The 26992-nt window shown below is 33.0% G+C and overlaps 1 long non-coding RNA gene and 1 other non-coding gene across 5 annotated transcripts in view; both read left to right on the top strand.

The window, feature by feature from the left end:
* The window catches only part of LOC114932179 (uncharacterized), a 177147-nt gene that overhangs the window by 13936 nt on the left and 136219 nt on the right, over positions 1-26992 (top strand). The window lies entirely within an intron of this gene.
* On the top strand, positions 18858-18930 carry TRNAV-CAC (transfer RNA valine (anticodon CAC)). The gene has a single exon. It is a non-coding gene; the product is annotated as a tRNA-Val (tRNA).

The following is a 26992-nucleotide window of genomic DNA, read 5'->3' as shown; positions in this document are numbered from 1 at the left end:
CCATTTAAACTCAATAATGTTTAATAGTATAGTATAATATTTATCATGATTAATTATTAATTATGTCATCTTGTATTTAAGGCATGGTTTATTAATACTGTTTATATATAAATGAAAATTACTGTCGAGAAGTATTAATACTATACTTAAAGATTTTTTCAAACGTAACAATTTTAACAAAAAGAATTTTTTTTTTAATTTAACAATTTTAATAAAATATCTTTTTTACGAGGAAAAAAAGTAATAAATGTGTTTTATTAAAGGCCTTTATAAATCAAGAGTTTATAACACGTTATTATCAGTCACTCGCTATTATTGTCGATAATTATGTATATATGATGCCATTTGGTGACATTGTATCAATAATTATAAATGTATGAATCTGCAAAAAGCGTGCGTGAAGTGGCACGCGAGGGCCACACTCGAAATGACCTCGTAAAAGCGGAAACATCATAACACTTTCATCAATGCATGGATTGCTACACAAAGTTGTCTCCGAGGTCTATCGATTAATCTTACTCAGTTTCCTTGTACACGGAAAGTTTCCATAATAATTTCAAAAAGTCCATGAACTATATTATATCGTGTTTTTCTTTTTCCATGATTTCCTTAATTATAATGATTCAAAAAAGTAAAAAATGATAATAACATTATTATAAACGATTAATAACCGATACTGTATTAAATTCTATATATAAACTGTAGTTTTCTTATATTTATTCTCATTGTGGTATTATACGGAGCCCACAACTGCCACTCCTTTGGAAAGAATTTCTCTCGCGCAGGCGAAGATAAAAGCAACGACGTTCACTTTCCCATTTGCCGGAGCGAATTGTGTCGTCGAAAATCGGGTCGACGGCAATATCGCAGAGAAAGTGAGAGTACAATCAAGCGCCACTCGATCGTGATGCAGCTGTTATTTAAATAAACTCCTATATTCGCGTCTCTTGATATCTCGTGTTGAAGTGAAAGGTGTTAAACGATCAAGTATCGCCAAGATCAGAAATGATGGCGAGTCTCTTCCGAGATTTTGACAATTAATGCGGAACTCGTTATTATCCATCTCGTGAGATTGACGTACGTTTGACGTTATTTATTCTCTGTAGCACGTGATGTACATATATTTAAAGTACATATTTTTCTGAAATGTTTCTTAAATGAAGCTCATAAAATAGAAACACGCCGTAACAAGGTAATCAATTATACAGAAGAGAAAATTAAATTTGTACCCTCATAAAAATTAGCTTGTAACTTATGGGACTACTTAAGATTGTAATAAATGTGGCCGACCGTGCGGCTGTACATGTAGCGAAAGCGACGAATTTCAATAGTGTATATCGTTCCTGAGGCTTTCCCACATATATACCACCGACTTTCGATATGCTCGGGCCTTTCTGGTCGCGCGGAGAAAGAGCATGGAGATATACCACTCCGTTTCCACTGCGAATCGTTGTGACCTGTTCACCCACTTTAAAGTTAGTTTACGTCCCATTGTTCGCGCGAATATACAATCAAGTTACACATTCCCATTTGGACGTGAATCGTTCATTCGAGCTGCACAAGCAATATCTAGATATATATTCACATTAGAAATTAATCACCATTCACAATGATCACTTATTATCTCTGTAATTGTAATTTCATTGATCCATAAATTGACATAATGATATTAAAAATGATGGAAAATCTCGATAGAAATTAGGTATAAAATGTCCGTCCTAGATTTCAACGTTTAATCGATCTTGCTAATAAATTTAGATCCATAATGAATGATATTTTTGAAGATTGCCACTGTACGCCACTGATTGCCAACTCGGAATTAGGACAGATAATTTACGTCCAAGAAGGACAGCATCCGTTCGTTTGTGTCGATGAAGGTCCTATGGCTTTTGTTCGACACAATGTTCGAATCGCTTCGTTACACAAAAGGGAGATGTACGCATGATGTCTGGTTAGCCTTTACGCACAATGATTAACCTTGAACTCAATTAGTCAATAAATAATTCATTAAAATAATTATTACAATTAGGTTGCAAAAAAACAGATTAGACGTAATAGCACATTAAGCTCATTGACAATGTTTTACATCATTGAACGCATAAGATAAAGCAACAATTTTTACACCGATTCATATCTGCGTCTGCGTCTACTAACTTTTCTAATAACAGTTGTGAACGGCGATGATTTAGAAAAAATCCCGATTAGAGGTCGGAAGCGACTCACGCGGATAAATAAAGAACGTCTCCGACAAAGATTGCTCCCAGGTTTCTGTTTCAAGCCACTTTCCCCGAAGGACGTCGACCGATTAAGACGCAGCAATTATTGGCTCGAGACCAGTTCCCGCTATTCCAGTTCCATGCGGTGTATCTTACGTAACTACCATTGTGAGATCGCATAAATAATCTCACGAATCCGTTATACCGTTGCAGGCGTGAATGAGAAACGCGCGCGATCACTTGATTTTTATGCAACCGGCATATTTTCAGACGCCAATAGATTTTCCCGCGAATCTTTGATTTCGCAATACATATGTAATGTTATAATCATGGTATGTCAAGAACGTTGTGATGGTTTTAAAGACTCAAATCTTGTGAAAGTTATTTTTATTTAATTTTCTCAAATTTTTTTACAAACTTTAAATTGAATATATGAAGTGTTGAAAGCGATCTGAATTGAGAACGTTAATTGATTTCTAATTTAGTTAAATTTTATCAATTATCTCTCTTTTTTTTTTTTTTTGAAAGTCCGTCATGTTTTTTCTAAATGGTTTCAAGTACCGCTATCCTCTCTCTTGAAAGGTGTCCTTCATTAATAATCGAAGTGCTTTATTAATATCGAAGTCCTTCTAACTGCAATGTCGTTTGATTATTCTTTTAAAGGTCATTGCAAATCTTCTGTAGTAATATGCAATTTAACATTCTAATCGATATATATTATTCCGATGTGACATTATGTTATTTTACATGAATATAATGATGAACACAAAATTTGCAAAATCGTATCGATCATGTGAATGCAAATTCTGTGACTTTATAACGCGAACAAACTCCTTTGCATTTTACGTTTGCGACTTTCTCCGCGATTACGAGCATATGTGGAGGAGAAAAGGGTGTGTGTTGTGCGTATATTCACGTTTGTTTCGCGAGAAAGTAGGTTTACGATATCGAGTTACAACGCTTATTTGTCAGGGTATATGTGTGTAGCTCACACAATAATACTTATCTCTATTTAGATTTTGAAGGACGACGCGCGATATGTGCAAAACATATTATATGATTCATATCTTGAAATCATGCATTGCACACTCGATCGATATTATAATGATTGTCGCGTTAACAACCGGAGTAGCGTTACATGAGATCTGTATTGCCATATAATTAATTGGAGAAACTCAATCTTGAAAATGTTAGGCTTTTTCAGGGTGTCTAGTGGTCAGGGAAATCTGGAAAACCGGGCATTGTCAGGGAATTTTATAAATCTGGAATTGTCAGGGAACACTGTCAGGAAATTTTAATATTTATCTGGATTTTTTCACATTATTCTACATTTGTCTCAATAATTTAAAATTTCTTATTAAATAAATATAAACTTTTCCTTGACTCCCAGCACGCTAATTTTCTGTGTTAAAAATTGATTCATCTACAGCGTGTTCGTAAATTTATATTTTCATCGTCGTGTTATTTTATTTCAATGTGTTTAATAGAGATGAAACTAAAAAATTTGATATAATATAAATAAAAAAGGTGATTATTTGAATAATTTACAGTAACATGTTTGTTTCGATTATCATAATACAGATTGTATAATTAATTTAAATTTTTGTTTTTTTAAATTTCCTTCCGAATCTTTTCATCGTTGACAAAAATATCTCAAGGTTTTCATGATTGAACATTTAATTAATTTATAATATAGATATATGCAATTTACATATTTGGAAAAAATAATACTAAAAAGTCAGGGGAAAAATGAATTTCTGATCTTAGAGAGAAAATCTGAAAAAGTCAGGGAATTTTTTTTTTATTGAGTCTGCTAGACATCTTGAAAAGTGCACAATGTTGTTAAATAAATTGTAGTTGTCAAATCAAGGGTCGCACGCTTTTATTCGTTGTAATATTAACCTCGTAGAATGTCATATACGCGGGCGGAAGTGTCGGTAAAAATGAGATAGCTCTTTGGCCGCAACATCCTGTGTCACGTTTCAAGATCGGTGATGATGCGATTGCGATGCACCCATGTGATTGTGGGAACGGCGATCACGCAGAAACCGCAATTTCTTTGTACAGCTCGCTTAATTCGGGGATACGTTTACTTTCTTTCCGCAACGTCAAATACATGCTTGTTTAGAGCAATTTATTTCCGTGACAAGTAAATCGATTTATAAGAAGTGTTTAAAAAATTTGAAAATTTTCTAAAAATACTCAATTAATTTGGCATTTTTTTAAGTATAAATGTCATTATTTTTTTATAATCATCCTATTCTTTAATACTTGTGTGTTTCAAAGATAGTAAAATCGTTTTAAAATACTTAACATATATAATGTGTATAAATTTAGAAAAAAAATAAATATGCTATTTCCTTTTTCTCTAAAAAGATATATTCTTAATTTGAAAAAATGCATAAATTATAATAGATATACATTTAATTTAAAGAATTTTACTTGTATCGCGTTGTCTTTGCTGAAATAAGAAGAAGCGCGAACAATTCTTCTTTTGACCTTGCGATGAAATTGAGTGTCGGAAGTTAAAGCGCGATAGTAATACCGTAATCTCGACCAATCAGTGAACAAACAGACGCGGCGGCAATAAAGGTGAGTCTAATTTGTGCAATTTATATTCAAACGAGAGGTCCGCGGCCTTGACTGTTCTTCGTGTCAGCGAAAATAATAACCCTTTATGAAATGCGGAATTATTATAAAAGGAATTTTTATGAATTACACTTTATAGAAACCAAAGAAAGCATATATCAGTCAAAATTTGTTTTTATTTATATATGTATTCTTAGTCTAAAATATCGAACTTTAAACTCAAACATAAAAAAGTATTAAAAGTTTGATTAAAATCTACACTAAATTTAAGTGAGTAAACATGAATTCATTTAGAATTAAAATAAAATGAACAATTGCAAGATAAATTTTGAAAATTCTATGAATGAAAATATGTTCGAAGCGCTAATGAGGAAACTTTGAAAATTTTATATATTCTGACTTTAAAAAATTTATATATTCCGACTTTAAAAATTTCAAGTGTCGAGACTCGGTACTATTTTGTCACGTTGTTGTCACTGAAACATTCCGATAAAACGTTGCCGAGGGGGCAACATTTTATTCTGCACCTATCAATAGGATATCGTCCTCTGACGAAGGTCGCGTCTGGACTTTGATCGCTTAATCGCGAGAAGGAACAATACTGATTATATAGTCATACGATATAATGCTTCAATTGATTATGCGCACAAATAAACGTACGATGATAAAAGCAGGATTATATATGCATTCGCGAGGAAATATGATTATATAGACGCTAAAGTAGAAGTATCTCTCTCGGAAAATATTTTGCACTTGTATTGCGTAATGTTAAAAAATGAATTTGTCTTTCTGCGATTCGCGATTTACAATGATTGAAAAGTTTTGCAACTGCACACTATTCATGTGCAATCTCAGGTCACGTGGATGCCAGTGCTGGAACGCATGTGGCTGATAATATGCGTGCGCGTCGCTAAAAGAACGGCTACGAAGGACGTCTCTGATGAGACGAGTGTGCGTAGGACATGGTGTGTCGCGCGCATTGCTCCAACAACAACGGCTATTTTCAAGTAATCGACGTATCGTCGAAGGTCGAGAAGTTTAACCTTCAACGTGCCGCGCCGTTAACCCGTAAATGTTCGCGCTATAAGAGCTGCGCTCAAACTTGAAAAGTATTCTCTTCTTCCGCGAATGATTACGCAAAAAAAAAAAATATATATATATACATATATACATATATCTCGTTTGATAGCTTTTTATTTTTATTTGTCTAATACTCTATATAATTCTCTATATATTTATAATTGACAAATCTGTCATATATTAATTCACTGCGTGTGCGCAAAACTGTTGCGCAATCTCTTTAGTAGAATAAAATACGTTTGAGTAGACCGAGACGACGAATATACATACGTATAATAGCGAACGGATTGCCACGTGTGCGGCAAGATGCACCTGTCATCCAAGGTGATCCTTTATCATGCGAAAGAGCTCTACTTTTCAGAAACGTTAAGATCTTTATACACGGTTCCTCAGCTTCTGGGAATTATGCATGCGACACATTCGCTTCGCATGTTAAAGATAATCCAAGCCTTACGTCATCAGTATTAAAATATATATTTGTTAAATTGTACATGATATATTTATCTTTTTATATATAACTTTTCACCGTTAGTATACTCCGGTAGAAAAAAAAATTAATAAAATATACAAGACTGTGCGTTAAAGAATACTTCTCTGGCAGAATATTGCCCGTTTTAATATTAATGCGAGTTTTAATATTTAAAATCGCGATATACTTGATTTTTTGTGATTAATGTGCAATCTCTTTCGGTTGCGCGTACTAAAGTGATAGGGGAATCACGCGTCCTGCGTCCTTGAACTTGACATCGTGCTGCGTTTTCCCGCGTTTCCGCCCCTCTTCTCCTCTCTATAAGCTTCTTCGCATTCAACCCGTTCTTATTTGTGCCACGCGACTGATAAGATCCGATTGTCACCGGTGCGCATTTTCTTCTTTGCTCTTCCTGACTCAGTTCATGGTCATGATGCTCGAATCACGTGTTGATACGATGCACATTACGGCCTTGCAGCGATTTTTACTTAAAATGTAATATTTATTTATTCACGAAATGATACAAACATCTATATCTCAAGAAAAATTTGTCGATGAGGCAATTAATAATCGTCTAAGTTTATTGGAAATTAATATTATAACGCTGTGTATGTGTAAATCTAAAATTTAAAAAATTTTTTAAATTAAACTCTACGATATTATTTATTAAATATTATTAATTAGATACACTAATTGTTGAGATAATTCTAAGATAATTAATGTTTATTGATTTTTTAAAATGTTTTTCATTTAATATTTTTTAATTTTTGATATATACAAAAATGCTCTTTAAATTTTGCAATTTACAAACCTTATCACACAAAGCATAATATCGTGCTATAAATATCATCATTATCGATAATTTATAGACGGAAGGATAATTGCTTTTATGAATAGATTACATTATAGATAACATAATACGCATAATTTAGTTTGACAAAGTGAAGTCTTAATCATTGACAGAATTAAAAATAATATCTTATTTATGGTTATTTTAATTTTAATGAATTTAAAGGGTCATATATTGAAATAGTAAATATTGTTTTATCTATATCGCGAAGAAATACTAATAATTGAAATTCGAAATGCACGGCATTAATAAAAGGGAATATACGTTTATTTTTCTCGATAAATATTATGTTAAGGAGGAGTAGAAAAATTATGCAGTTTAATTGTCACGACTGTTTTTGTATGATGAGTGTCAAGTGTCGAGTCTAGAAGCCATATAGAAGCTTTTGAATGGATCGAGGCACTCCCAGGGCGAACTTTATTCGACCTTGACCTCCGACCTTCACTGTCATATTGGTACTAGATGTAGTAATATATAATCAATTTTCCGGGAAAATATCTTAGAGGGAAAAACATATGTAAAAAAGAGGAGAAAGAAGAAATCCTATATATGGGTACATTGTTCCGTTCTTTAATTATTAAAATGTTAATTTGGTTAAAATTAAAAAAATGCAAGTATATACATTATTCTATTGTACAATTTTCAAGCAATTGCATTTTTCTGCATAATGCAGATTTATTATGTCAATCAGTGAAAATAAAGTTTAAAAGAAAAGTAATGAATGATCCTCTTTCTTACGTCGATGACTTTTAGATTACAATCTTGAATCTATGTGATCTCTTCATTCGTAAAATGATAATAGGTTAGCGAAAATATTTCGTCCTTGACAAGGAACAGACGAGAAGATACTGTAGGCACGTGCGCGCTCTTGGGGAATTTGGAGGTCACTAGCTGTGAAAATGACTCCACCCTCTGATATACATTCGCGTTATCTCTCTCGGCTTCTCTCCCTACTCGTCGTATACCATTAAGGATTCTGCCACCCTCTTGGAAAACTTTGGCTCTTGACTCAAGGCTAATTCTAACTCGTTTTATTTTTATCGTCATTCGTATTTTTACGTTTTACAAGCATAATTATTAACAAAATTAAACGTTAAAAAATTACAATTAATTATATTTACTTAACTGCAGTTTGCAATTATAATCTTGAGTGAAGATGAATATATAACTTTTAAATGAATAAAAGAGAGACGGATATTTCATGTTATTTTTCAATCGTTTTAAAAATTGCTCAAATACATTTTGATAGTGGAAAAGGTGAGAATGAACGGGATAGCACGAGGGATGAGAGCACTCGTTGTATCGTGACCCTTTACCTTTGACCTTCAACCCATTTCCCGCTTTTCATTTACAATAACACCCACTTTGAACCTGGTTTTAGTTAACTGAGTTTCTCAAAAGGTCAAATCACTGCTCCACTCACAGTAGAGTCTTCCGGATACTTGGCGCGACATCAACCGTTTCGTTGATTACATTTTAATTAACAAGATGTTTTTGACATATCAAAAATTATTCTTATTACTTTTTTGTCTCCATTTTTTTTTAAACTCCGGAAAAATTGTTCAATTACTTATGCATTTATAATTTAATGAGCAATTATTCAAGCATAAATAATACCTTCCCTTTTGTAAATGCAAATCAAAACAATTTATTTAATAATGTTACAAAGATTTGATTAGACACTAAACACATAAGTACGTTGTTTTACATTTTTTATAACTCATTTAAAAAACTTTTTAATTTCTGCAATAACTTTATGATATACATATATATTTGACTGTAATTTGCGTGCTAATCGTAATAGGCTTTTAACGTTTCTATGAAATGTTGATTGCGCGGTCATCATTTAATTAGAAAGTGACACGCGCGTAAGGGGTTAACTCGACACGCATAAATAGCTGCCTGTTGCTATGGATGAGGAGGTGGGACGTGATGGTGGGTCGTTGCTAGCCGGGTTGTGCACCCCGGTGCAAGCTGTATCGATCCAGCCCTACCCAGTGCAACAACCCACGCATATTGACCTCACGCGTCCTTGTAGGTCACGGAAGAACCTTAACAGTGCGTCTTATACTTTATGAATGTAATTCTTAAGTACACTTACATTTTGTGAAACTTTCACGACATTTGATGCAAACTTTATAAATATTGACAATTCATTTGATTATTTATGAGAAATATTAAATTATAATTGATACCAAAAGTTAGTTTATATCGGCTTTAATTTTGGTATCGAATGTACCATTTTATTTTTCATACATACAATAAACAGCTTGCTACAAAAATTATTGATAATACAATTTAATAAAATATTTTAATATTGTGAAATACGTACAAATTATAGGGAGGTAATGATTTTATTACAAGTAACCAAACACGAAATTAAAGCGAACACGATAAAAGCCATCATGGTTTTGCTTTAATTTCGTTTTTGGTCGCTTGTGCCATAAGATCTCGATAATAGCAATATCTTTGATCGCAAATGAGCTTTCAAGCGAAAGCACTTATGGTCAGAGAAGATGACGTATAGGATAAGGGAAAAGCTAATATCAAATATCAAAGCGTAACGAGTATGAGGTTGGTTAGTGCGAGTATAATTAAAATAATTGCAAAACTGGATGCTTGCACCACACAAATTCTGACGATGAGCATAATTATTGTATAACGTAACAATATTAATTTATTAGCGTATCTTTTTTGTTTTGTGTTTCTATATACCTATAATACAGATGATCTATAAACTATTTCTGATTATTTCATATGTTGTATAAAGTTCAATCGTTATCTAGATCATTACGATGAAATCATCCACAGAGTTGTGTGGAAGTAGGAAGAAGAAATCTTAGTCACTCATCGCGTATTACTCATAACATTTATTCAGAGTGTCGCGAAATGGCCAGATCGATGTTAAACGAGGTCAATATTCAATTTCCGGTAGCCCGAATTAATCAAAGATATCTTATAATATATCTACAGCTTGCTTTTATCTTAGTTTCATTAAAAAAATATTATGAATATATTGAAAATGAAAAAACTATATTTATATATTTGTTTATGATTTATCGATCCAACGGATCTGTAAAGTTAAACATGAATTTAAAAAGAACAAACGTTTTGCTCTTGATACATATAGTAATTACTTGTAATTGAAATGGAAGTTTAAATATCACTTTTCTATATCGACATTGCATGCGACTAAATGTGATATATATACATAATATATATATTATAAGAAACCTTGACACGATTTTTCATTGGCGAGGATACTAGTAAGGTTACAATCCGAGAAATTGCGATTCTCAACCCTAGATAATTTTAATGAAGATTATTATCAGCAACTAATTAAATTAAACGATCGGGCTAGCAGCGGATGTACCTACTCTAGATGTTTTTTATATTAGCACGTATATACCGATAGATTGAGTTGTTTCGTAACCAGACCTCCAATGGAGGAAGGTTTTCAAGAAGGTTTCGTCGCCCTATGTCCTGAGGAGATACAATGAACAACCGCGTTACACATTATTCAAGGTCTTTTCTAACAATGAACGTAATAATCGCGTCTTAAAGTCTGGCTTTGTCATCCAACCATCGCCTTTCGTTCATCTACAGCCTGTAACTTTACGATTATAGAAAAGGGAACGACATCTGTCCGATTAAAGGATCGTCTATTGGTTATTTCATCAATGGAGCCAATGGTTAATTCCAAAGACGAAGGACGATTTCTCTTTCTCAGTTTTACCTTGAGAAGTCAGAAAGTAGAAAAACTTAATAAAAGAGATCGCACCTGCATACAATCGATTTTTTAAAGATATCTTTTTAGCGTTTTCAAATTAAAATAATCAATCTTGAAAATTGATCGAAAGAAATTAATTTATTAAAATAGTTTATCGAATAACGCGAATTCATAAAAATAAATAATGAATACAGGAAATAAATTAAATTCTTTTTTATTTAATTTGTTTCAATGTTATTTTTTCATTAGGCATATATTTTATTAAATTAGTCATATAATTAAGAGTTATTGATTTGTATTTTATATATTTCTTTTTGTTGCTCTTACATTTATAATACTGTCCTATAATATAATTAATAATTTCCTTAACCCCGACCGCGAAAGGGAAGTACAAAGACATCGGGTCTGCTTTTGAGCATGTGGACTGCTACCTCATTTATTGCACTTGGAGGAGCGGACACGCTGTTCCGAAGTGTGAATGTAATGTGTGTAATATACTTGATAAAAATGGACAGGTGGTCCAGTTCTTTCGGCAACGGGTGCTTCGTTACTTGTAACACCTGCTCGAGTAAACCGCACTTCGTTACATCAGGCTCGTGCTCGCGATGATGAAATTTCTTCGTAGAATTTTCTTTCAGATTGAAACTTTTACTTTGTGATTTACTTTGGAATTCGTAGAATATCGACAAAATTTGAGAGGAATTTTAAAAGACTATACGTGTCAAATATTTTTATCTACGTACATTACAATTTTTTTATGGAATTAAAATTTTTTAAGCTCAGTATGTAGTAAAAATATCGCTTGAAATATAAATTATTTTTTATTTAGATAGTTTCAAAAATACTGGTTTTGTTTTAGAATTTTTAATATAAAACCATCTGTCTTTGACGGGGAAATCTATATCGAGAGAAGCGAATTCAAAGTTTCATTTTCTGAATACACCCAGACGAATAATATGGCGAAGTAGTTGACGGCTGTTTCTCGATTTGCACGGCCCTGAATGTTATAACCCCATGCATAGTTTGCGACCTACATAAACGGAGCAAACATGTTGCCGCCAGTCATGTGCCAAACGCACGGCTCGGGGTGTCTGTATGCCATGACGACCTACAAAATCGGCGTACGCCGTGGAACACCTGGCCCTCGGCGCACCCGCGTTTACGTGACCCTCGACAGACGGTTGCATGTGGTTTATAATTGGTCTCGGGGGATCGTTAAAAATTAAATGACCCCATTTCATTGGCAAAAATAATATCTAAATTGTCACATTTTGATGCCCCTTTATATATTATTGCATTTCCTTGCTTCAAACACGAGCCGAAAAATAAACGATTTTATTGCAATTTATATCACGTCACTGAGTTAATCACGTTATTTACTATGTACTCACAAATTTTCGATATCGATGAAATCTTTGAAATTAATTGTCATTTATCGTACAGTTAAGATGAGGTCAGTGCATAATTTTTTTCGATCTTGTTTTTGTAAAGAGGAATGTCATTTATATATTATATTATATCTTATATATACAGTAGTGATTATCTTCCGTTACAAAATTTAAGATCGAAGGAGTAAGCTCGGCTGTATCAACAGGCAGGTGATGCGGCACGGGCGATGGATGGATGACCTCGAAAAGGAAGAACCGTATATATATTTGCCAGCTTTGCTCGCCGTCTGCGGTTTGCGGCATCCTGATATTTTATTAAACGAATAGAATTAATCTCGTAATCAACTTTGAAGCGCTATAACAATCGTTCTTTACTATTGTAGATTCTTCCCATCGAAGAGCAGAACTATATTTTTTATTGCTTTAGAATAAATTTAACGTTGTATTGCTTGCAAGCCAGAAGCACAGAGCCTTCAAATTCGGACAGGTGCTCCAAGTATGAATCGTAAAACGAAAAAAAATTTGGTGGCCACCTTGACAGCTTGTATTGAGTTCGACTTGATCGTGAATCTTTCGCATGCAGCTTTTTTTCGGTCCTCGACCACCCGAAAACTCTTTGTCCAGTAAAATCAAGGTAATTCGATATCATGTGCCACCCATCTTGATATCCTGCACGTTAATGCGTTCTTTGTCTCTGCAAGAGAGTTTTGTTATTGAATTTCGGGGAGGAAATATGCTTTTCGATGCGGACGTTATAATCTCTCAAAATGTTTCTGGGAATCTTCGCTGCAAGATCCTTCTTGTTTGCTTCTTGCTGCGAACCATTTTACATATGTAATCTTCCTCTCGTCATTTTTTCTTTTATTTATTCTGTCTTCCTGGCGTCCAGTTCGCAATCTTGTTCTATTCTGCTTTAATTATTATTCTGAAAATCAATAGCTGGGAACAATCCATAGAGTAACGTGAATAAATAAGTTATCAAAAGTATGTGCGATTACTACTTCGAATTTAATAATTATATTAAATCGCGACAATAGCCTTCCCAAATAAAAATAATCAGTTTTTATTGTAATACAAGCGCGGCACGCATAATTAAATAAATGTTTATTACTAAATATTTATTATATATAAAAGATATATTATTCTCATAGATTTCTATCAGATTTATATTAAAGAAATGAACGTTTCTTGCAATCAAACGATATACTTTTTCTCACTTTTTCGCTCTCGATAATGGATATAAATCGATAGCGAAAAATGCAACGTTTATTCCAAGATCTCGGCATTTTCCGTAATGAGAGAGAGAGCGATCGAGTTTATTCTCAGCTAGATCAACAGGTTGGACTGACGCGAAGGTGCGTCCACGTCGCAGGTTAGAGAATCTAGCGTGGGGTAGACGGTCGATCGTGTTCGTAGCAAGGGCGGCAAGCCGGAGCAAGTCTAGCGACGAAGGGGTTGCTAACTGACGTCACGATGACGCAATGTCAAAGACTGCTTTCCCGGCGCAGACCGGTGTCGCATCTGCCCTACGGCTGACATTGACACTGCTCGAGGCATCGATTTGTTCTTCAGCGAAGTAAGAGCAAATCGAGGGTCACCGTGATCGTTTTACGCTGTTTAATCGTAGGTCATCCGAGTGATTTACCTTCTCTCTTACCGCTCTCTGTGTTAAGGGAATCACTTCAGAATGGCGATCGACCCCAGAACCGACGTTTACCTAGATATAACGGGCACTAGAATATTGTTATCGCTCCGTAATAAATTCGCCAGAGTCTTTAATTAGATCAGCGCGGCAAATTATACTCGATGTGAGGAAAAATTCTAAAATTGGGCGCGTGTAATATATACATATATTTCAGCTTAATTTATTCTGCTACTAATCGATGATTTTTATGCTGTTTAAAACAATATATAATACGTAGTTATTATAAGTATCAACTTTGAAAGTAGATACTTACAGTTCTGTTTATATTATCGATTTCTTCTATAAGTTTAACAATATATAATGTATATTCAATTAACATTCTATAGAAGAAATTAGTCCGCGAATATAATAACTAAATTTGTTTTCCCTCAAACTATACTTGTTGAAGATAATCAAGAAATAATTTGACGCAAGTTTATGCATACTTTGGCCCTACACATTATGCGGATAGTTATAGTTATGCGCGCATAGTCATTGTTGTCTTTAATTCGCTCGTCACATTGGTCAGATGCTATAGACGTAAGAGGACGTACTTTAATTTATTTCTTGATAACCGTTTGTGTGAAACCTTGACCTTGTGCGTCATAGCCGGCCGTATATTCGGATTATATTTTCAGTGACTCATGTCGTGAATCGTCTCGATAGTCGCGACCGAGCAACATACGATGATGATGCCAAAATGGATCCAAATCTCAGCTTTAGGAAATTTATTTATATCTAAATTACTTGAATGAAAGGACATTTCGACTCGCTCGACCGCAGATAGCAGAAAATAGATTGTCAAAATTAATAATTTAACTGTTACTTTATAAAATTTCGTTTGAGAAAATGTCAAGTTAAATTTGTTAAAAAATTTATGAACAAAAAATATCTTTATGCGGAGAAATGTTTTTTCCTCGTGTTGATTTGTACTGTATTAAAGATAGTATTTTGTTTCATTATTTTACAAATATATCTCGTAGAAAAGATTTAAGGCATTTATTTGCGTATCAGCGTTATTAGCATCGACCGCGCTTTTTTCGATATTTTTAGGATTCAAGTCGGGACGCGCGGGATTAACGTCGACCGTTTTAAAGATCTGCGATCGACGTCGCGTCGCAAAGAAACAATACTGGTCGACCAGAATACACCGTTCTTCGGCTGGCTCATAATAATTTAGGGTGAATCAGAAGCCTTTTGCGTTAGCGAGAGGAAACGTGCGAAGAATTTATCCACGAAGGCGAATCATAGATCCCGACAATGCGAGTTAAAAGCTTCGATCGTCGTCTTTTTGTGTACTTATTTACGTCCACAGCCAATGAGTGCATTGTCCTACGGTCGTATCAATAGCGGAGGAGATAATGCGCTCGGCTCAACTTGACAGAGCGAAAGTCCATCTGGATCATTGGCCCTTACTGCAATATTTAGCACTAAATATTTTAGAGTTCAAATTAATCAGTAAACCACAAGCATGATTGGAAAAAAATTTCAAAAATTACAGATTTTACATACATCTCAGTCACTGTTGAGCGACGGTACACAAATAGTTTTTCAAACTATTGAACTAAACTGAATTTGTCCCACATTGTGTTTGTACCACGAAATTTTCCTGTGTATTATCTAAATCGTTCTTCAATATCTCCGATTAATAAAAGTACCGACAAATTTCTATCACTCTTTTGTTTCACTTGTTTCTTAATTCGAGCAAAAAGGCATCATCTGGCCAATGATGTTTGGTAAGAAGCACCGCACCGGTTATTCGGTAATAAAAATAATTTAGCGATGAATGAGGGAGTAGACGTTGGTCAGGAGAGAGAGAAAGACTAACGTAAGATATTTTTATTGAACGTCTGCAGTCTGGATGCACGGCCGGCCGTTCACCCGATGCACTCGTCGCTTCACGCCAATCCATACGCGCGATCCTTGCTCTCGATCATTCTTCTCTTCTCCTTCCTCTTCGTTCTTCCTCTGTATTGTACGGCGTTCACAACATTCGTGATTGATAAAGTCAAGGATTCTGCATTCGCACATTTCCAATTCCGATGCAAGTCTCAGCCCATCTCTTGAGAAATTGTTATACTATGCAATTTTTTCTCTTACAATATATCATAAAAATCATGCTTCCTTCAAATCGCATTTTTTCCCTGATGACAAAAACTTCAATGATTTTTATGTAGAATAAAAATGTCTCACATAGAACAAAAATATCACTTTATAATATCTCACATAACTATATCTTCCACATTGAACAAACCGAATTTAGTCGGTGTTTTTACACAATTTAGCCAAACAGATTTCTCTTCCTTCGTTCGCACGGCCCTGGAGTCAAATAAGATCAGTCGCGTGGGTGAGTCTGCCTTGTTGGAGGGTCGCTGGCTTTTGAGGGGTTGTCCGAGGCGTGGGGCAGGGGACGGTCAACCGATGTAGAACGGACAAACCGACAGACAGGGATGCACCGACCTTGGGGGGATTTTTGTGTCTACCGTAGTGCGTTAACCCCGGGAGCTGGGAACGAGCATGGCGTGCAGCGTGCTAAAGGAATGAGGGCTCCTTCGGTTCTTTGTCTCCCTTTCCCTCTTTCTCTCGCTGAACTGCGCCGCCCTTTTTTTCTATCCTGCTGCTTCGCTCAGTCAAGATTCGATCCAGCCATGTTTGCGTCAGGAATCTGTTATCTCCACCCCTTTGCGCAAACTTTCCAAATTTTCTGTCTTTGCATTTATGTGAATATTATGTCTCTAGGCAAAAACAATGTTTGACAATATTATGACTCCCATTTTACACCTCAGTCTTTCTTTCTTTCAAAAATGTATCATCAATTAAATTACAAAAGAAAAAACGTAGTAGTTAATATGATTTAATTCTATTTGTTCAGGAATTGAACGGATAATTTTATGTTAATAATTAAAAATAATTTAATGATAATAATTATATTATGTCTCTAGGCAAAAACAATATTTGACAATACTATGACTCCCATTTTACACCTCAGTCTTTCTTTCTTTCAAAAATGTATCATCAATTAAATTACAAAAAAAAACGAAGCAGTTAATATGATTTAATTCTATTTGTTCAGGAATTGAACGGATAATTTTATGTTAATAATTAAAAATAATTTAATGATAATAATTATATTATGTCTCTAGGCAAAAACAATATTTGACAATACTATGACTCCCATTTTACACCTCAGTCTTTCTTTCTTTCAAAAATGTATCATCAATTAAATTACAAAAAAAAAACGAAGCAGTTAATATGATTTAATTCTATTTGTTCAGGAATTGAACGGATAATTTTATGTTAATAATTAAAAATAATTTAATGATAATAATTATATTATGTCTCTAGGCAAAAACAATATTTGACAATACTATGACTCCCATTTTACATCTCAGTCTTTCTTTCTTTCAAAAATGTATCATCAATTAAATTACAAAAAAAAAAAAAACGAAGCAGTTAATATGATTTAATTCTATTTGTTCAGGAATTGAACGGATAATTTTATTTACGTAATAATAATGGCGATCAAATTTTTATTTTACTAGATCAGTAGAGTACTCGAGAGTTAAGATGTCTATTGAAATCATAGAATTTTTATCTGAATTTTCTTTTCGTGGTCTGGCAAAATGGTCCATTGCAATCGATTACCCAGCTTGCTCATAATTCGAAATAGGTTAAATTGTTGGCCGAAACAATCTTGTTTCTTTCATCGACAAAACCTTGATCTGTTCCTCGTTCCCTATCGCGTGACGTCCAATTATGATTCAGTACTTCTGGGGAACGTGAGGAGCGAAGGGAGACGTCTATTGGCTTATCTGTCGTACCCGACGAGCAATTAATTCAATGACAATGGTCGTCCAGCTTCTCATACTAATCAAGATTGACCTTTCGGTTCAGTGAGAAAGAGTCTTTTTGGCATGATTAAAGTTAGCATATTGCGACAATTGATAAACTGATTTCTTTTTAATATCGCGTTGCTAGTAGGTATAAGAAATTTATTGATATTTGCGATAGAACGGGAGATTCAAAAAGAATTATTCAACTTCATTATTTTTAAAAGACTCTACATAAGATGAATAATGCGAATCAATTGAGAAATTGACGATCTTTATAATATAAATGGATTAATTAAATAATTATATATCTATCTTTCATATATCGTATTATTAGTATCTACTTTTTTAATGCGATAACAGTAAAACTATGTGAAAAATAAATGGTATATCAATGTAATAATAATAGACAAATAATGATGATTGATAAAACGATAAATATGAAATAATGATTCAATTACATTCATTCGCACGAGCATATCATCGATCTCTTTCTGGGTTGATTTATTCTCATTCATCTCGTCGTCTTCTGAAACACAAAGACTGAGCAAACTCCTCTGGTCGCGTCGTTGACTTGTCGAAGGAAAAATAAAGATGCGTGTGCGAGAATGGGATGGCACGACCTCGAAGGGCGCGGTCGAGTTCACACTAGACTGAAGCTGCCCTTGTGCCTAACCGGCCTTGAGACGGCTCGACCTGCCCTACCCCGACGATCCGGCGTTCTCATACCACGTATGAGATTTCTCGCACACAAAGATCAGCGTTTCCCAAATCCACCTTCCAGTTTCGTCTTTGTGCGAAAGTTTACCAATAAAATCTCGCGTTAATAAGACTGCTAGTGGATAACAAAACTCTCGTATTTCTAAGATTTTGACAGACTTCTCGAAGCTTAAGCATTAGGATAAAAATAAATATTAAACATTTTTTTTTATTTTAAATGAAAAAATAGGTTTTATTTAGTCTTGATTGAGGACTATTTGTCTCACTATTCATACTCTCGAAGAGGATTCAGAAGTACAACGTTTCCGTAGTGTAGTGGTTATCACGTGTGCTTCACACGCACAAGGTCCCCGGTTCGATCCCGGGCGGAAACAATTCTTTTGGTAGTCTTCATTTTTGCACTATACATAATGTATATATATAAAATTTTAGGCCACAAAATAAAGATCTTATGTGTGAAGCACAAATGATAACTATATACGAAAATGTTGAAAATAATCATTTAAAAATATGAATACAGATATATTTTGTATTTTATATGACAAATAGGTAATATGTAAATAAAATGAATGATATTCTTATTATTTTTATATTAATTTGATTAATTATATATACTTTTCCATTTAATTAATTATATATTATTTGATGATTATACATTTCTATTTGATTAATTACATATTAATTTATTATGATATATTTATCAATTGCGTGCAATCAAAATCTCTAAATAATCCTTAAAAATGATATGACTATTGGTTTAGCCATGCATAAGAGAAAGCATCATGAATAAGTAAAATGTTGAACTCGTTGTTGAATTACATTTGTCTCTAGTGATATCGCAACTTTTACTTTTACTAGAGAGAAAGTACACGCTCGCTGCATTTTTCGCAGCTCCGTTTTTTAGCTGCTATTATATCTCGATTATTTACACGTTATTATATGTATATATATCTATAGACAATCTTACAATTAGTTATATTAAAGATTTTTTACAAAATAAAAAAGGTAAAAAGTATTTAAAATACTATTAATTAAATAATTGGCTAATTAAATTATTATCAAACTTTAAAAAATTTTAATGATTTCAAAATTTATTAATTATGATTAGATTCGCGTAAAGTATTTTAACCTTTTAGCATTTGTAAAGATTCGTGTTTGGCTACATCTGCTCGATCAGTTTTGCCCTTTTCCCATTTATAGTTGGCGTATTTACAGTCACGATCGCAAGAAATTTTCAATTCTGATTCATTTCCTGATTGCAATGGCAGCGTATTGCATCATACTATTAATTTAGGTCTTATTGTATAATATTTATAAAAAATTATATTGTGTGTAATAGTCTTTTTTACGAATTCAGAGTAACAAAAAATTCTGTTGTTCAGTTAGTCGTCAGTTCACTTAACGATAATTGAACTTAATATTTGATATATGATATTCGATAAAAGAGAAAAAGAGAGAAAGTAAAAATTTGAGAAATGAAACTAGTTTTTAATTAAATTTTGCTCTACAGAAAGTAGAGAGGATGACTTTATATTTGTCGAAAGAAAGTGTACGACTTTATGTCTCAGAATTCTGTATATATACCTATATCACAGAATTTCTTTCTTTTCACTCTCTTTTTTTCTCAATTTGATTAAGTTCCTTATTTCACAAGAGCTCGAATAATCAAAACGTAGATGACCTATTAACCTAACGATCAATGAGAGAAGGAGCGCTATACTTGTGAAATCTTCGGTGATGTTTTCATCTCTCTAAATTTCGACGTCAGATATACTTAATCGGCGCAGAAATATCTCTTTGCACGACTTGTAGAACATACTTACAATTAGTTTGTACGATTGCATCAACATCAATGCGTTTGATTTCGTAAACTAAGAAACTTGCTTTATAGATAAAATAATAAAGTTACAAATATCTCACACATGTAATCATTCATGGATCTATACTTTAATTTTGAACGATGAATATAATTGTCATGTGTTTAACATTTGAAACTTGTGTGTTTGGATTGCAAAATGCTGATATTCGATTTTTTGAACTTTCCCTCCAGTTGAACTTAATTAAAATTTTAATTATAACTCTACAACAAATTTTACAATATTTTATATAAATATTATATTTCTATATAAAAATATTAATTATTATGAATATTATACACTAAAATATTTCATGTATCTTAAAATAAAAAATTTAAATATTCTATTTGTATTATATTACACAATGATGAAAGAGATAGATCGTCATCGCGAAAATATATGAGCAATTACTCTTTCATAAATAAACTTACTTTCATAAATAATAAATAAATTATAAGTTAATTACTCTACGGATTGTTCCGTCGTTAGCTAATTGTCTTTCCAGGCTTCTTTTCTTTTCTTCATTTTTTTTACTTCATATAGCACTCATTTGCGAAAATACGGATAATAAACGGAAAAATCGCGCGTGTATCAATAAAATACGATTATCACGCGATATTTTACATAACACTCGATGTTAATGTTATGCATATTTTATTATCTTACGCAGAAATATACAAAAACTAACACAAAGCTATTCACTTAAAAATCGCGCGAGCAGATTCATAATTTCACTCACTTTCGCTACATCGATTATTTATTAATAAATAATAAACATTTTATATAGAGAGCAGTTTTACTATCGCGCGTTATGTAACATAAGTTAATAAATACATAATTTAAAGAAAGTGTCTTATTTTATTTCTCGAAATAATGCGATAATTATCTTTTAAAATATTCGGAATTTAGGAGACATGACACGCGATCATTTTCTACGAACAATTAGAAATTATCAGTCCATACGATCAATTAACTCTTGCGATTGACTCGTAAACCGAGATATCTGTACAGCAATATTTGCGAAAGCATGTAATTCATGCAATTTATACATTTCAAGTAAATATCAAAGCAGTAAAGATAATAATTATAAATTATCATTGTGTTACGATCTTTATGAGCGCGTGATAAATAATATTCTTTAACGATATTGGAATTTCTTTAATGATATTAAAATTGGATATATGTACGTATTATGCCTTGCACTTTGAATTTTACATCAATTTAAATATAAGTTGCGCATTATTTTTAGAGAAGTCGAAATACAAATCGCTAGATTTAACAATTAGAGAAAAAACACGATAATACCGTGCAAAATTATGCGAATCGAATTAATGAATTAAAACATAAATCGTTTGAAAATATACAAGTAAAAATTAGTATTGTGAACATATTTTATTTCTAACGCATAAATTTCGTGAAATATAAATGTTATTAATAAACGCTATCATAACTTTTCATTACTTGAATCAAATAATAGTTGCAACACTACTTTTGCATCGTTTAATGTAGGAATTAATTGTGAGAATTGCTAATTGTTTATTCCGATAATTGCATAATTTTAATTTTTTTATTTTTACATTGACTACAAACAAAATTTTATCATTTTCAGTATTAAAAAAATGAATTTTTTAAATTTAGGTATCAGATTCACATAACTGAATGCGCGACATTTCTAATTGTAAGTTGAGTCCACTTGCACAATCTTTTTTGAAATCGTTTGTAATTGTTAGTAGTAATTTTCGTTTTGTTCGTAGTTGCACGGTTCAGAAATTGCAATTGCGTTTAAAAAAATCAAAAGTTCAAAAATTTAAAATTAAAAAAATTTTTTAAATCGCGATTCACATCTAATATTTCGAGAAATAGTCATCACAAGTAATTTGAGAAATAGTAAGACAATACTTTTGTTGAATTATACATGATATTTATTTATTTAGATTTTACATAACGCAAAATTGCTCTGAAACATATATTTGTTAATAATTAAAGTATACAATGAGTGATACGACACACACGAATCTGCTTGTCCGTATGATTTTTGAATGAATTGTTTTGAATGAATTAGATGTGTTTTTTAATTATTTTTCCGTAATACTTATAGTAAAATATGCATGCTTATCGCGAGTGTCATACAAAATGTTGCGTGATGATGAATTCTATTATTGCATGCGTAATTATCTGTGTTTTCACGAGTGAGTGAAGCTGCAAAGAATCTACAAAAGAGCAAATTTGAGAGGCGAAACAATCGCGTAGGGTAACTAACTTATAATTTATTTAATTCATTATTAGTTACTTGTAAAAGTAAAGCACTCACTTATTTCCATGAAGATATTTTAGTAAAATATTTTTAATTATGAATATTTTTATATTAAAATATTTATAAGATATTTTAACACTTTGTTCTAGATTATTTATTTATTTAAGACTTATATAAAAATTATATTTCTATTTGTCATAACTTATACAATTTTTATGAAGTTTCTAACTTTGGCAGGATTCCATATCTTTACCGCTGTTTTTTCTCTCATATATAATTATAATAATTTTATATTTTTTCTTATTATTAATTTAACTTTAACATTTTTTCACTTTAGACAAGCGCTGAATTTGATTGTAAAGTTGCGAATCGTTGAAGTTTGAACCTTGCGAAATTTTGATATCGTCTATAATATCTTTCGTGGCTGAATATTTTAAAATTAATCTCAGGGCTATTTCGAGAAATTTATTTCAAATTAATCAATTCAAGGTACATACATATATATGACTTGTATATACATAGTCCAAAGTTACGATTGTGAATTACAACTCTTATCAATTTTGCGCCCGACAAGGTCAGGCTTTTATCTTTCAACGTTATTTGTATCGATGTACCGTGTATGCATGGATTTTATTGCATTAATTGAAAACGATACGCATTTGTGTAATAGATATCATACTACAGTTGAAGCTATAAATTAGCAGCTAATGAGATTGTACGTATTGTATAATTATAGTTAGATTGTGATCATAAAGCTAATAATAGCGCGGACATCTTTGGTAATAAATTTTATCATATACGAGGAATATTTATATAGGAATATTTCGCTTAAATATGGATGCTGACTGCTAAATATCAATATCTTATCTTGAGTATTGGTCAATGTCAATTAAAAAAAAGAGCTTTATTATTCGTAAAAAAGTTACACAACTATAAACAACTATATGTATTTAAATTTAATTTTTTATTGTAATCGTTTATATTGTCGGTCAAATATTAAGAACTTTAGAATTAGAACACGAAGGAAACGTCCAATTGAGCAATGTCGTAACCATAAAAGAGAAGACTTTCTTATTAGCGACATTTTTTGTATTCGGCTAACAGATCGCGTCGATCGTTGATGTAATCGGGGAAGATAGATCGAGGTGGGTAAAAGCAAGAGAAATAGGCTGCGACCTACATATTGTTTGGGTTCGTGTTACACAACCTGCATATATGATGATACCGAGAGGGCGATGATCCGCCGTGTCGATGCGGAACAAGGTGGTTACACATTGTGAAAGCGTGAGAGGCGACGACACGCACCACGTGGCCCACGTGAACAGCCTCTTTTGAATTTCACGACGTGTACAGCACGTGGGCGAGCGGTCGCGAGCGCTTTCCGATTGTCCGTGAACCGCACGGAACGTTGTAATTATCCCTGCACTGCTTGAACCGCCGTGAGGGAATACATTTGGCGCGTGCCAAAGGCCTAATTGCGTTAGAGGGTGAGTCCCATCCCCCGATATCGCAATATCATGTTCTTAATATTTATACTCGTCAATCGTACTAGATTACAATGTGTAATATAAGACTTTTATATATAGTATATCTAATTTATTATTCAAAAAATATATATTATTGAAGGAATTTATTATTACCGTATATAAAAAAATGACATTAGTGTTATATTAAAAGATAAAGATAATGGGACATTTTTTTAAATAATGAATAATATAATAGAAAGGAGGAGAAGCCAAAGAAATTAATTCCGTGAAAAATACAAATTTATAGTTTTATCGTATTTCCTTGCAAAATATAAATTAAATAAGTAGAGCACTCTATTAGATCGCGCGCGTATGAATCTTGTGTATATTTGGTGATGATGTTTAATAAGGTTAAGCGAGTGGTTCGTTTCAAGCCATTTCGCCGCTGTAAATTCCCGTCTGTAATTATTCTGGCATTGACTTGCCACGGGTAACCAGAGCACGTGTCAAGGGCGTCAATCGATTAGGGTTTCACGCGATGTTGTTCAAGATTTTCTCACTTCTTTAGATTCGCAACCAACCTGTCACTGATCCAATGGAATACATACATTCGGAGAAATTTACGGTCGTGGATCGTAATAAATCAACAGCTGATAAAGAGCCTCTTTTATCGGTGATATTATGTGCACGTCTCGCTTCCCTCGAATTTAGTGAATGATTTGATTCATCAATTTATTTTATTATAATAGGATAATATAAAAAATAAAAAATTTAAATCAAGATATAAAAAATTGGCATAGACATAAAAATGTTAAATTTTTAATTCATTTTAAATAGAATAAAATTATCATTAAAGTTGACGTTTGAGAATAGCAACATTTTATATAAAAAATGAGAAATAGCAAGGAAAAATAATAATCAAATTTATTCTGAAAAAAAAAGAAGATTGATTCTCTCCGAGGTGCGAAATGTACTGGCGAAATACAACTCTCACTGTCGGAAATCCGCATTATCATGAAGGCTCGGTGAAAGTAAAGTAGATTATACTTCGTCTTTTTCCCTCTCTTTCTCTCTCTTTCTCTCTCTCTCTTCATGTGTTATACTGTCACTCACCGCAGTTTTACAACAATCGCAACAGCTGCCAAGCAGTTGGTGAAACTTTCTTTCTCTCGCCGTCGCGCATATCGTTCTATGAATCTAAACCGATAACGAGTCTATTTTAAATCTTAAATGTAAATGCATGAATATTTTTAGCCTGATTTTGATTGATAAAAATTTACGGTTATTAATCTCATTAAGATTACATGAACGATTATTAACAAAATTACTTAATCTTATAATATAATATTAAGTATATATTTATGTGTGTGTATAGTCTGGTATGAATATTTATATAAAATAATGTATCTATAAATATAAAAATAATACAAATTGAATGTGATCACGCAAAAATACATAATAAACTTCGTAATTTGTTTGGTGTAGATTCATAGATAATTTTAAATTTTTGTTCGCTCAAAGAAAAAATATATTTTTATCGAATATATTTAAGAAATCTTAGATTTTTTTTCTTTCGCATTCAAGTTTTCGCAGACAAGTAGTTTTCGCAGATAAAGTCTTAACCCTTGCCAAGAATGGTGATCATAAACTTGTCAATCGTTAGGCGGTCATTCTTTTTGGAAAATTACGCGTTGAACATATACGAGACTAAACGAGACAATCATCTTTGCAAAACACGATGCATCCGCATCTTTTTTTTCGCTTCTCTCAGCCGTCTCCGTCACGGAGGACACCAAAAATATCGCGAAAACACTCGCACACCCGGAGCTCGAACAATGAGAAAGCCTGCGTTTATATCCTCCGCCTTATTATTATGGCCCGATCGACCGTAGAAGCGTACTCTGAAGGGTAAGCGTGGGCGAGGACCAGCGAAAATGTGCGCGACCGAGAAGGCGCTAAAGTAGTGATGGGATCGATCGAAAGTGAGATCCAATTTAAATGTCTGAGACAGGAACGAGCACATTTTTTAATCGAATAATGGCCGATAAAGAGTGCATATTTTTTTATCTTTCAACTTGAGAAATTTAATTCCGAAGCCATCTTTCGAAGCTTCATTCTCTCGGTGACGAATCTCGACGATCAAGACAATTCGCGACTAGCTTGATCCCGTCGCACGGTACGGCTAAACGTGTCTACGTGCAAATGTCAATGACGTCTAAAAATAGCGGTCGAGTCTCGGACTAAGAAACGTCTCCCTCCGGATATACTGGAACGGCTAATGGTCAAAGATCCTAGAATCTGAGGATATGATGAAGGACACAAGATTCCGAGATTACGAGTATACCTGAGCGGGAAGAATAGGATTGCAAGCAGATCCAGAGGTGTCAAAATTAATTGAGAAATCAATCGAAATTTAATCTTCTTAATTATTCTATAAAAGCCAAGAGAGATTAGTTTACGTCTATCGTAGAGCAATGAATTTTTTTATTGTTTTTGAAGACTCATACGCGATATTAGCATTACGCATTCCTGCGGTTAGCCTTGAAGAATCGCCGTCGGAAATCAATGCGAGTCGTATTGTACGTTTAAACAAACGCGCCACGCGGCCTTGGATTCGTCTTGGTTCTCTGAATTATTGGGGCAACAAATGTCGAATGATCGATTTTAATTGGCGGAATAACACGATAACGCAATCTTGCTTCCACAAGACGGAATCTTGCTGATTTTCGTTCCATTTAATTATTGTAATAGTTAGAAACGTTCGAACATTGCTTCAAATCACTTTTAAGCTGCAACACACTGTGTGTATATATGTATATTCTTTGATATATTCTAATCTACACAAAGTCTACTTTACATG

Source organism: Nylanderia fulva, unplaced genomic scaffold (assembly GCF_048542155.1).
Source record: "Nylanderia fulva isolate GAGA-0341 unplaced genomic scaffold, ASM4854215v1 Scaffold34, whole genome shotgun sequence".
NCBI classification, from domain to species: domain Eukaryota; kingdom Metazoa; phylum Arthropoda; class Insecta; order Hymenoptera; family Formicidae; genus Nylanderia; species Nylanderia fulva.
This window is presented reverse-complemented; position numbering and strand designations above follow the sequence as displayed.